General features: G+C 44.3%; 1 long non-coding RNA gene across 1 annotated transcript; it reads left to right on the forward strand.

The window, feature by feature from the left end:
• The first annotated feature begins 11,481 nt into the window (after positions 1-11,481).
• Positions 11,482-12,898, forward strand: LOC148019471 (uncharacterized). The gene is made up of 2 exons (XR_015695060.1): positions 11,482-12,099; positions 12,461-12,898. It is a non-coding gene; the product is annotated as an uncharacterized LOC148019471 (long non-coding RNA).
• The last annotated feature ends 626 nt before the right edge of the window (positions 12,899-13,524 follow it).

Here is a 13,524-nt window from a genome sequence, read left to right on the forward strand (position 1 = left end):
TCTCACAAATCAATCCACTTTCTTTCTGAGTCTATCTCTGCAAATCCGGTTGGCCCTCAACAAACTGTTGCTCCTGCTCCTTCCAAGACAACCTTAAACCATAGCACATCAAAGATCACCATGGAAAAGCTATAGTAATCCACTTTTATGATGCTCTGTAGGGTACCAAAGTACTCCATCTCTACTACTATAACATTAGGATCTATAGCTCACCATCGGCTTTCTTTCTCAAACCTTGCCATCACACCACAATCCATTGTGGAGCGCAATTTGTCAATATGCTCCACTCGAAAGTGTCGACCACGTGACCATGCCACACTGTACACCTTATACTGTGGCAAAAAGACATTTGGTCTAGCGTCACTTAATCCATAGAAGAGCATAAAATAGTTAGAGAATACATATCTTTAGACTACATCCTCATGAGAATTCCCACTCTTCTTCCGTGACTATCTCCCCCTCATCAGTTGCTTTGGTCAAAGCCTCATGTAGCCATCTCGTGCTCATGAACACTAGCAGCTCCTCTCATCCTGCCGAATATCGAATAGTTCGTTGACGCGTACTTTGACAAAACCCTGTCCTTGCCCCTTCTCATTTAGCTCTAGTAACATTATACAGCTGGAGCCACTTTTCCATGGATGTGTTGTGTAACATGCAAAAGTGTTTCACCTTTAGCTCCATGCGTATATCCATCCTCTTCACCATTCCATTTCCGAACAACATATCTCCACTCAAATGCTCATCCACCTTAAGCGACCATAGCAAGTGGCTATCCCTTTCTTTCGTCATGAGCCACCTACAAATGTGTACCAAGGCCTCCAATACTAACCAGCCTTCGACCATGCTACCCTCTACTTGAGCTCGTTGTCTCATGAACCCCTTCAAGGTCTTCATGAACCACTCCAAGGAAAACATCCACCGACTATATATTGGCCTTGCAACCTATACTTCATCCACAATATGCACCAGAACATGGGTTCAAATTGTGAGCATACTAGAAGGAAGGTGCTTTTCACATAGACAAACAATCTCCACTGCCATATGTCTTGTAGATTCAATTAAAAATGTCCTTATCTCTTTCTGTGAGACAAATTGCACCAAGTCCGACAGCTTGTAGATGGCTACATGTATCTCTAAAGTGAGAGATCCCGTGATCGTAATTGGCAATACGAACTGCCACAAACCATACATGTAGAATTAGCCCAGAAAAACATGCCCCAATATACTTGACATTTGTGGATATGCACTTACCTGGCACATCTTGTGCCAGATGTGGGATTTGAGTCCTGACAATTGGTCATTCTTTGTAAAAGCTATCTTTAGAGAACACATAAAACCTATTGGTGTGCGGAAGGACTTGATAATTTTCTTGACACATCGCTCTTCTTTGTTGCTAGTCTATACCCAAGGAGTGCGAGGTAGTTACACACAACTGTCTGCACCAGTCTGTGGCCAATATCGCTCCATCTTACCCATCTCCTTCAAATCCATCCTTAGTCCTAATGTATCCCGCTTTCCTATGATATGATCCCATAACAAGCTTCCCACATTCTTGAAAATGTGCATGGGATCCAAAAGGTGATTTATTTGCAACTTGGTCCAATATGCCAACTCATAGAAGATAGAAAAGCGACGCATTCCGCTTGGAAGAGACTCTTGGTGGACCATCTTCCAATCATACTAGCTTTGCACATTCATCCTTACAAGAGGACATCCAAAGAATACCTCTCTCATCTCATGGCCTTCTTGCAAGAACACAGCATGCCCCTGAAAGACCATCCTCTTCATGTGCTTTGACATATGAAAATCCAACCTTGGTCCACACAAGGGACATGCATGATAACCTGCAGTGACCATCCTCTTCATGTTTTACCTGAGTATTCGCCATAACCTGGGAAGTCATGCATGGTCCATATAATCATCGCTCTTATAGTAGCGGATCGCCTACCAATATGCTTACTCATATCCTCCACTGCGATACCTTCTCACAACTCCTTCAAGCTCATCAATCAACGAGTTGAGATAGACATCCATGTTCTTGACCTTGTATCATCCAGGCACAAGCAAGCTAAGGATTAGGTGACCTTTCTTAGTAGAGAGCCATGGTGGTATATTATAGTTAACAAGGACCACCGGCCATATGCTATAAGAGGTCGAGCATAGCCTGAATGGATTCACCCCATCCATAGCAAGACCAAACCGCAAATTCCTTATCTTTTTTGCAAAGTCTGGGAATGTAGAATCAATATGCTGCCAAGCTTGTGAGTTTGCTGGTATCCTTTGGATAGTGTCTATGGATCCTTTTTTTTGTGCATGCCATGTTACCAAGCTTGTAAATTTTTTTGTCCGAAACATGTGACATACACGAGATATGAGTGGGAAGTGTCTCAAAACCTTCTAGGAAACTGTGTGTCCTTGCAAGTCTTATCGATATCTATCAACACCACACTTTGGACAAGTGGCCAGTGACTCAAACTCCCCTCGAAAGAGGACATAATCATTCGGACAAGCATGAATGCTATTGTAATCCATGCCTAGTCTTCGTAATACCTGCTTGGCATTGTGTTTCCCTCAAGAAAAATGTATATTTTAAAGTTGTGAAAATCAAAACGTATTAGAGAACAACATTATACATTATTTTTTTGAACTAAAGAAGGATGTCTAAACTAAAGAAGGATGTCTAAGACTACCTAAATAGTTTGGTCATACTTGCATCACTCCATCCATACTTTGATTGCTTACTTAAGAATGCAAGAAGTGTCTTCAAACAAGACACATGACTCCCATCATACAATGGAATGGAAGCCTCCTCTTTCACTGGATCTGAGGGTGCTGAGTCTATGGGAAGGAAAGCATCAATCATAGCCTCTAACTCAGACTCCAAAATAGGAGGAGGGAACCCATCGTCCTTGACATCTCCCTCCATAGAATGAGGCATAGAGGTAGTGCCTTCTAAAACATCACCTCGCTCAGGTGATGTTTGTATGGTGCGGGCATAGACTCTTCTCATGGGATGCAGCAGATCCGTTGCCTGTAACACACCACCATCACCCTATAAAAAATGTAGAGAAGCATGCACAACAAAATAAACAAACATATATAACAGTTAAGTAAATGTAGCTTTTACTATCTCCACAAAATTAGCCAACTCTTCACTTACTACCAATTCGTAATTCATGACTGCTCCATCAATTATCTCCTTTGGGAGCTCATTGTAGTGTCACACGTGCTCTATGGTCAAACGATGTTTCCGACGAATTGCCCACTTGAACAAATTGCATGGACATGGGATACGCTGATTGAGTGATGCTTCCCAATCCCTATTGTATTAGTCTGAATTTCTAGACATGATAACTGCAGTACAAGCAAGGGCTTATTGGATCCCAAATATTGACCCATTATTATAATCTACTACGTTTAGTATTCAGCTACCACGATCTATGCTTACAATGGTGCATGGTGTGAAAAATCCATACCCACAATCGTCCAATATTTAAAAGGGTAGTTGGCATCACTATCTCCTCCTCTCTTTAATCTCTCTCTATTATCACCATTTCTTTAGTCTACCTCTATTATCTCCATCTCTCTTTAATTTCTCTCTCTGTTTCCATCACTATCTCACCCTCTCTTTACTTTATTTCATCAACATTCTTCTCTCTCGTGCTTTCTATTTCTCACTCTCTCTTATTACTTTCTTTTCCATTTCTCACCCTCTCTTTGCTCTCCCCCCTCGTCCTCGTTTCTATCCTCACTCTTTAATCTCTATCCCTAGCATGCGCCTCTCTTTTTAATTTCTCTATCTTTTTTCATCACTATCTCACTCTCTCTTTACTCTATTCCCTAGTCTTCCTCTCTATCCTCACTCTGTATTTCTCACATTTTCTTATTACTTCACTCTCTATTTATCGCTCTCTCTTTACTCCCCCATTATCATCTCTATTTTCACTCTTTAATCTCACTCTATTATCTCCCTCTATTGTCCCCCCTTCTCTTTAATCTTTCTTTATCTCTTTCTATATCACTATCTTACCATCTTTGTACTCCATTCTCTCATTCTTCTCTCTATTCTCGCTCTTATTATCTCACTTTCTATTTCTCCACTTGTTTTTGGTCTCTCTCTTGCCACACACCCTCCTTTGTATCCCTAATGTCTATCCTTCCCCATCTCATCCTCTTTTTACTATTGCTCTCATGCATCCTCCTCCATATCTTCACACTATATCCTCACCCTTTCCACCTCCTTCTCTCTTTCTCACTCTCTTCACTCTCTCTCTCTCTCTCTCTATCTCTATCTATCTCATCCTCTTTTTACTATTGCTCTTATGCATCCTCCTCCATATCTTCACACTATATCCTCACCCTTTCCACCTCCTTCTCTATTTCTCAATCTCTTCACTCTCTCTCTCTCTCTCTCTCTCTCTCTCTCTCTCTCTATCTCTATCTATCTCTATCTCACCTTCTCTTTACACTTTCTCCTCATCCTCCTCTCTATCATCACCTTTAACCTCTCTCTCTATTTCTCACCCTCTTTATTCGTCCCATTCATCCTCCTCTTTATCTTCACTCCCTATCTTTCCTCATCTCCGTCACTCGATCTCTCTCTCTTCATACCATCTATTTACTCTCTTTATATTATCTTCATCTCTCTTTATCATTGGCTCTTTCAATACTCACTCTATTAAATCTCTCTTTTCATACCTTCTCATTACTCTCTTTATGTTACCTCTCACTCTCTCTTTGTCTATCTCTCTATTACTTTTTCTTCTCTTTGTACATCCTCTTTTTATTCTCATTATATCATCTCATTCTCTCTTTATCACTGTCCCTTTTAACACACTCTCTACTCTCTTTCTTTCTTTATGCGACTTTCTTTACACTCCTTATTATATATATATATATATATATATACATATATATCTCTTTTTCTATCTCTCTTTAATCATTTACATAAAAGTGTAAAAGAATGGAAGCAATTAATTCAAATAAACATCTATTTCTTTCATTTATCTTCTTTATTTCTCTTTCATGAATCACAAACTACATTGAAGGAAAAAAGCAAGAGAAGCCATGGAAATTTCTTCCCCCCTCTCTCTCTCTCTAACCATAAAAGCATGGACGCAATCAATTCAAATAAACATCCTGAAAGGTGAGAAGGATCGAAGCTTGCACGCGAGCTATGGCGGGAGAGCAAGAGCAAGAAAAGAGAGAGACAAGAAATGGGAACTCCAACAGTCACAATGTGTGACCGGGCCTTCCTTTATTCAAATTGTCACTAAAAGAATAAAGAATAAAGTGACGTGACGGGCGCCCGCCACCTGCAGTGTGCAGTGGCGGGTACTGTCAGTGTAGTAATACACGGGGCGGCACGGCGGAGGCGCCTTTACCCCCAACAACCTCCCACTTAAAGGCGAATCTGCCCTAGTGAGAGAGAAAAGAAAAAGAAAAGACAGTACAAATGTACATAGGTACAAGGGATGAGGAAAGGTGACATCTCATCCAACGCCCATCAACCTCCTGATGAAGGCAAAGCGCTCAGTAGTGAGGCTCTTCGTGAGCAGATCTGCAGGATTCTCGTCAGTGAAGATCTTGACAAGATCAACAGACTTGTCCTCCACGACACCACGTATGAAGTGATACCTCACCTCAATGTGTTTCGTCTTCGCATGGAAGACCGGATTCTTAGCCAACTGAATGGCACTCATAGAATCCGAATGCAGTGTAGGTGTAGCATCAATCCCAAGGTCAGCAACTAGACGTCCTAACCATATGGCCTCCTTGCAAGCCTCAGTGGCTGCAACATACTCGGCCTCAGTGGTAGACAAAGCCGTACACTTCTGAACCCTGGACATCCAAGAGACAGCCCCTCCAACATAGGTGAATACATAGCCAGAAGTGGACTTCCTACTATCTGCATGTCCTGCATAATCGGAGTCAGTGTACCCCACGACCCCTGTATCCTGGCTGCCATAGCAAATACACATATCTGTTGTGCCCTTCAGGTACCTCATGATACCCTTTACGGTATCCCAATGTCTGTTGCCAGGTGTAGCCATATAGCGTGCCACAACACCAACTACATGCGCAATATCTGGACGAGTGGCTATCATGGCATACATCAAACTGCCCACGGCTGAAGCATAAGGGATCTTGGCCATCTCGGCCCTCTGCTCATCTGTCTGCGGACAATCGGCCTGTGATACCTTCACATAAGAAGGTAATGGACAGCCAATAGGCTTTACGTCCTGCATGCGGAAGCGTTCAAGGACTTTATGAATGTACTCCCGCTGTGAGAGATACAAAAGCCCCTGATACCTATCGCACTTAATGCGCATCCCAAGTATATGGAACTGGCTCAAGTGAGCAGACATAGTCGCATTATCCTTCATGCGCAGATCCATAAGCTGCTTCAACCAGTACATCTGACTCGCCGGACTTTTCTTATCATAAAGATTCTTGATCATATTCTATAGATCTCATGCACTCTGTGCTTCCTCAAATACATTATAATGTACCTGTTCAGTGAGAGACAATACAATCGTGGACTTGCATAGCTCATCAAGTTCAAGCCAGTCGTCATTGTCCATAGTTTCGGGTTGCTCCCCACTCAACCGAAGTGGCTTAATCTGAGATTTCTGCACCAAGACCTGCCAAATTTGACTCTTCCAATAAGAGTAGTTGGTACCATCCAACTTTGTAATGTTAAAGATGGCACTATCATGCAAAGATGACGCCATTATGCAGGCTGGAAATGCCCAAACAGTCCAAAACTGCTTGCTGTTTTACTGCAGAAACTGTCCAAAAATGACCAAAACGGAGTCCAAAGGGCGAGCAAAGTGTGCCAAAAGTTGCTGCCCACTTAGTACTAGGTGCGGTATACCAAATCAGGATATTTCAGCATGAAAAGTACACCTCAGTCCACCAATAACTGCTTGCTGTAATAAATTGCAAGTATGCAATCTAGAGAGCAAACTGTCCCAAAATAGGATCCAATGTCAAGCAAACAATGCTAGGTCCAAAGCCGGCATGAAACAGACATAAGCAAGGTCAATGACAGTGAAAAGAACATGAGCTCAATACCAAAGCATGTCAAAATAACATCTGCCAGTGAAAGGCACACCCCCAGACACTCTAGGCAAAGTGTTCATGTAACTGCCAAAACCTGACACAAATAGGTGTCTACTCAAAGAGAAAGATCCAAATATGAGACTCGGCTCATAAGCATCCTGTGAACCAATAGTACATCAATGCATATCCATAAAGATCGGAGTATGATCCCAAAGTCTCAATGCGTATGTAGCTGCTCAAGACATAAACTGCTCCAAATACAGGTAAGTGCTCCAATAGCATGCAACTGTCAAAGGTCAAGCAAGCATGTAAAATGCTCCCACTGGCACAAAAGGCGTACAAGGCGAGCTTAGAAGCTCAGACAACCCAAGAGAAAGCACTAGTGATAAGTGACCCTGTCAATGCATCAAGCGCATCCAAGAGAGCATGACATACATGAAGCACCGGTCGTATTAACCATGAAGCAATACATAAGCCCAAATAAGCTCTCGGTCAACTCAATGACATCCAAATAGCAACCAAGATCAATGATCAAGTAAGCCGGGAATGCTCAAATATATCCAAATCCAAGCTCCAAATGTCGGTATGGCATACACGAACCAAATAGCATATGTCACGAACCAAAGCATGTAATGCAAAAGCCTAACTGTCAAGCAGAGACATGAGGCATAGGCGGTCCATGAGCATGCCAAGTCGGTCCAAATGCCAGTGAAGATGGAGCTAATGCGAAGCTCAAAAGCATCCCATAATCTCATACATATGCTCCAAGTCGTTCCCAAATGTCAGAGACATCATGCCAAAGCTCAAAGCATACATCCGGTATCGGTAGATAAGTGCCAAAGCATGTAAAGTACCTTCAGCCCAGTGTTATTCCAGCATGTATTTACTGTTCTAAACAGTAGATTTCAGCCCCGAATTCAAGTCGAAATCATGGTCAAACCAAATGCATACATCCCCAATACATCCGGGTAGGAAATAGACCGCATATGGGCATCAAACAAGGTAACCAGAGTAGGGTATAAGCATCAAATACCAATGCCAAGTGTGGCTGCCCTGTTTCTAGCACTGTATAACAGTAAATAACAGTCCCAAATCAGCCAATATTTCAAGCCAAAATCATGGCATAATCATGTGCATACATTCCCAAGGCACTAGGCATCATGTAGACCGCATACGGGCATCAAATAGCACAACCGGAATGGAGTATAAGCAACAAATGCTAATGCCAATGGTGCTGCCCTATTTTCAGCCTGTTATGACAGTTTATGACAGTCCCAAATCTGAAGAAATCAGCCCCGAATGATCAAGACCAATGCCCAAAGCTTGAATGACATCAAACATGAAGTCTATAGCCCTCTTGATCAAGGTAGAGAGCAAGAAGCAATGGCCAAGTGTGGAGCTGAAGTAGATGAGTGCTCACAGCCTGGAAAAAAATGATGCAATCTGCCCTGTTGGTGCTGAACTTGCTGCTGCTCCACATGGGCTGAAAATGGGGTAATGGGGGGCTCAAGAAGGGCCTATCAAAGGCCTATGACAAGCCTCTTTGAGCCTTGATAGGTGTAAGTCACAATATGAGGGGAATAAGCTTCAGGAGTTTGAAGCCATGGCTGCCCTTGCTGTTTGCAACCTGTAGACTGAAATAAAACCGTGAAAGAATGATCAAATACCTCAGTATCAATGCCTTGAAGGTGCCTCAATAGGCTGGGAAGGTGCTCAGGAAGCCGGGGAGTGACGGGAGCTCGGGGAGATCGGATATGGCTGCCGGGATGGAGACCCAATGCGTGAAGTGAGTCGATGCGAAGGTCGGGAAGCACCGAGTTGAGCTTGAGCAAGAGAATGCCAAGCTCTGATACCAGTTGAAAGGTGAGAAGGATCGAAGCTTGCACGCGAGCTATGGCGGGAGAGCAAGAGCAAGAAAAGAGAGAGACAAGAAATGGGAACTCCAACAGTCACAATGTGTGACCGGGCCTTCCTTTATTCAAACTGTCACTAAAAGAATAAAGAATAAAGTGACGTGACGGGCGCCCGCCACCTGCAGTGTACAGTGGCGGGTACTGTCAGTGTAGTAATACACGGGGCGGCACGGCGGAGGCGCCTTTACCCCCAACACATCCATTCCTTTCATTTATCTTCTTTATCTCTCTTTCATAAATCACAAACTACATTGAAGAAAGAAAGGAAGAGTGTTAGTGGTGGCAAGAAACGGGGTGTGAAAAGCCCTAAGGATTAGGGTTAGGGTTTTGGATAGCCTATAAAGGCAAGATGTATTAAGGCAAAAAATAATGCAACCTTCTCTTTCTTTTCTTTTTAGCATATCGTGTGCCTCTCGTCACTCTCACTCACTCACTCTCTCTCCTCTTCCCCTATTTGGGGGAGGGGTGAAACCCTCCCCAAATACATGGCGACCAGTAGGAAACATGGTTTGAAAAGCCCTAAGGATTAGGGTTAGGGTTTTGGACAGCCTATAAAGGCAAGATGTATTAAGGGGAAAAACAATGCAACATTCTCTTTCTTTTCTTTTTAGCATACCGTGTGCCTCTCATCACTCACTCACTCTCCTCTCTTCCCCTCTTTGGGAGAGGGGTGAAACCCTCCCTCAAACACATGGCGACCATATAGTTGATTCGAATTCCATCTTCCTTAAGATTGTTTGAAGTCCTATTTTGCTCCATGCCACAACTCCTGCAGCATGAATTGCAGCCATTTTGCACTTGTCATTGTTAGGGGTGGTAGGGAACGAGGTGTAAAAAGCCCTAACAATCTAGAGTTAGGGTTCAAGGGGAAGCCAAAAGACTATTTAAATGATGTATCAAACCTTAAAGCATAAAAGAATCATCTCTTTTGTTTGGCTCATCGTTTGTGCTCGTTGTCCCAACTCTCTCTCTCTCTCTCTCTTCCTTCTTGTTAGAGGAGAGGGTGAACGCCCTCCCCCAACACATTGGCACACCCGTAATCACCCGAACCACCTTCCCTTTCTCTTGCCACTCCTGCTACAGCATGGACTGCAACCATTTTTTGGGCATTTCATCGTCAAAGGCTAGCTACTCTCTCGGCACTTCAAAACTATGGCGTCTTTCATTGTTCTCGTACTACCATGCGGCAAACTTCAACCTGCAAAAGCAACGCAGGGCGGCCATTTCACCTACTACACCACCATTGCCTACGCATCAGTAGTGGTATCAAGAAGAGATAAAACGCACCTGTGGAGACACGTCCTTCCGACTTTAGCAGCACATCCACACATGACCCAACTGGAAGTTCACCGAAAAGCCTACTTATGGTCAACTGGCCCGCCAGCTGGAGTCTATCGTCAGCCTGCGAAAACTCTGCCATCCGGCAGAGGTAGTACCACGGGTCCACATCATATCCGCAATTCGGACTAGTGGGAGGACATTAACATATGCCATCGCACCATGCACAAGATTGGCGGCCTCAGCATACTCCGGACTGCTGGTTAATTAGTCCGGCCTCTTGGCAACCCCGTACTGCGGCATTGGTGGATATCGTGACAGACGGCGTCCTTTTCCAGTGTAGTGTTCGGCGTGTAGACCCTCCGTCAAGTTTCAACACTGACATCCGGCTCGCGGATTCGTTGACATCCCGTCATCACCTATGTCCGCCAAGAGGACTGCCAATCAGTCGTTTCATGTCCTTTTTGTTTTTTTGCTATACCCTTAATCACCATAATTATATTTTGTAATAGTCGTTCTTATGAACCCCTTCTTTTGCAATTACTACTCGTTCGTATGTTGTAACTTCTCAGGTTTCTGTTATCCACCTCCACTCTCCACCCACTCCATGGCATGACACTACGGACAGAGGCCTGACACTGATAGCGACCTCCGAAGCCTCGGGCAGTGAGCCTGGGCCCACTCCGAAGTCCTGCCAATGACGGACAACTCTGGACAACTCCGGAGCCTACAGCCAGGTGGACTGTCATGGGGATAAGTTCAGCACTCACACATTTGCAGGGATGCGACATGTGGCGGTGGCTGTGCGATCGATGATGAAAGATCTTATAGGAGCATTGGGTGTACGGGGAGGCGCAAAGGCCAAGTGATGCCAATGGGAGCAACCGCAGCCAATAGTGAGCCCATGGATCAGGGTTATGCCAGCGCAAGTACTGCCTACATCTTTGTATTTGGAAAGTGTAATTGGTTTTGCTGATGCACTGTATTTCACTAAAACTCTATTGCACACTTGGGAATCTGCAATGTAATAAGGGGTAGGCATTTGACTTCAATCAAGGGATACAATTGTGGGTTCAAGTCCTCCGTGCGTGCCAGTGTTAGGGGTGGTAGGGAACGTGGTGTAAAAAGCCCTAATGATCTAGGGCTAGGGTTGATGTGTCAAACCCTAAAGCATAATAGAATCATCTCTTCTGTTAGGCTCATCGTTTTTGCTCATTCTCCCGACTCTCTCTCTCTCTCTCTCTCTCTCTCTGTTCCTCCCTGTTGGGGGAGGGGGTGAAAGCCCTCCCCCAACACTCATCTTCACTGGCCTATACACTGTGCGACCTGTCTTGCTACTCTAGCCCACGTTGCACGTGTATCTGCCTGCTGGAGTCTCTGGTGCCTCGGCACCCATAAGGACACCAATGCAATGACGATAAATTGCAAAAGATTAGGTGGCGGCAGCCTGACAGTCCCTATCAAACCCATGCGCTCATCTACCAACTGTGGACCGGCATTACGGCTCCTTGTTACACCATCCATCAACTCGCAGGAGTTGGCTAGAAGTCACCGCCTCCAAAAACCCCAACACTAGTTTTGATCGGCACTTGGTGTGGCCCAACCACAGTCAACACAGACCCGATGTGAGCACTCTGGACTTTTAGCTTGAGTCAAGGCTCCCACTACACCATCTGCTCCGGACTACAGAATGGCTGTAGAACTCCGGCACCCTGGCGACAAGATTGGCGGACTATTACTGCACCATTCTGGACTACGAGCGATATTGGCAGACTACCCTCGGAGAACAACAGCGAACTCCGGAGCTCGGCGGACCCTTGGTGGACCTTTTCACACGACTACGGTATCTTCCAGATGATGAACGTCCGGTTAACGGCGCCGCGGCTGGCAGGCTTGGCGCGGTTGATGGACTCCTTGGCAACAGGCCTGGCCATGTGGACCTATCCGTAATCCGGACGTGGCCATCTGACTCTATCCCCCTACCATTTCACCTTATCCACACTATTCTCTCTTGTTTCTTTAGGCCCTAGCTCACATGCAAGCCTATTTACAACTCCTTTTTGCCTCTTCTTACTAGTTCGTATGCTACACTATATGTACTATTTGAGGGATTTCTCTCCTCCACCCCCTCTTCCCATACCTTGGCATGCTCGATTTCGACCCCTCACCTCCTTACATATTTTGAAATTTGGGCATATTTGCAGGATGACGGCATGTAGCGGTTGCTATGTGGTCGATGATGGAAGATCACATAGGAGCATTAGGTGTACGAGGAGGCGCAAAGGCCAATAGATGCCAAGGGGAGCAACCTCAGCCGACAGTAGGCCCATGGATCAGAGTTACACCAGTGCAAGCTATTGATCACATGCGGTGCATACATATTTTAAAATGTTGTACTTGAAAATTGTATTTGGCTTATTGATACACCATATTTCACTAAAACTCTATTGCGCACTTGGGGATCTGCAATGTAACAAGGGATAAGCCATTTGACTTTTATCAAGGGACACCATTGTGGGTTCAAGTCCCCCATGTGTGCCATGTGTTAGTGGTGGCAAGAAACAGGGTGTGAAAAGCCCTAAGGATTAGGGTTAGGGTTTTGGACAGCCTGTAAAGGCAAGATGTATCAAGGCAAAAAATAATGCAACCTTCTCTTTCTTTTCTTTTTAGCATATCGTGCGCCTCTCGTCACTTTCTCTCTCTCTCTCTTCTCTTCCCTTATTTGAAGGAGGGGTGAAATTCTCCCCCAAACAAAGAGGAGCCATGGAAATTTTAATAAAAATACAAAGAAAAGTTATACCAACCTTGAAAGCTCCTTCCTTGGTGTCCTTTCTGCCTTGCGTACTCCCTCCTTCCGTCCTTCTTTTGCTTCGATCATCCTCTTGACTCTTCTTTCTCTCTCTGATGTCGGGAGGCATATTTCATGGTGGATTCCGTGCCAATGGGAATTCCGTGAGGTTTTACGATGGATTCCGTAAACATTTGATGACCGGGGCTCATACACAAAGTGGATTCTTTGTACGAGAAGTTGATGGGGATGCCTGTCCTTTTTGGGCGTTTCATTAATTTAGTGTGTACATGGGTGATTCTATAGCGGGTGATTCCGCAAAATGCATATTAAATTAATAAACATTTATGAGTTTAGAGTGCGCACTTGTAATAAATTAAGGTTAGGATTTATTTCTAACCAGTTGATTTATTTATGTAGCTGAAGACTAGTAGGTATTCACTTTTGCCGGTTTAATTGTATTATTTTACTAACGATTGT

Source organism: Lygodium microphyllum, chromosome 20 (assembly GCF_053477565.2).
Source record: "Lygodium microphyllum isolate KBCC chromosome 20, Lygodium_microphyllum_v1.1.10, whole genome shotgun sequence".
NCBI classification, from domain to species: Eukaryota; Viridiplantae; Streptophyta; class Polypodiopsida; order Schizaeales; family Lygodiaceae; genus Lygodium; species Lygodium microphyllum.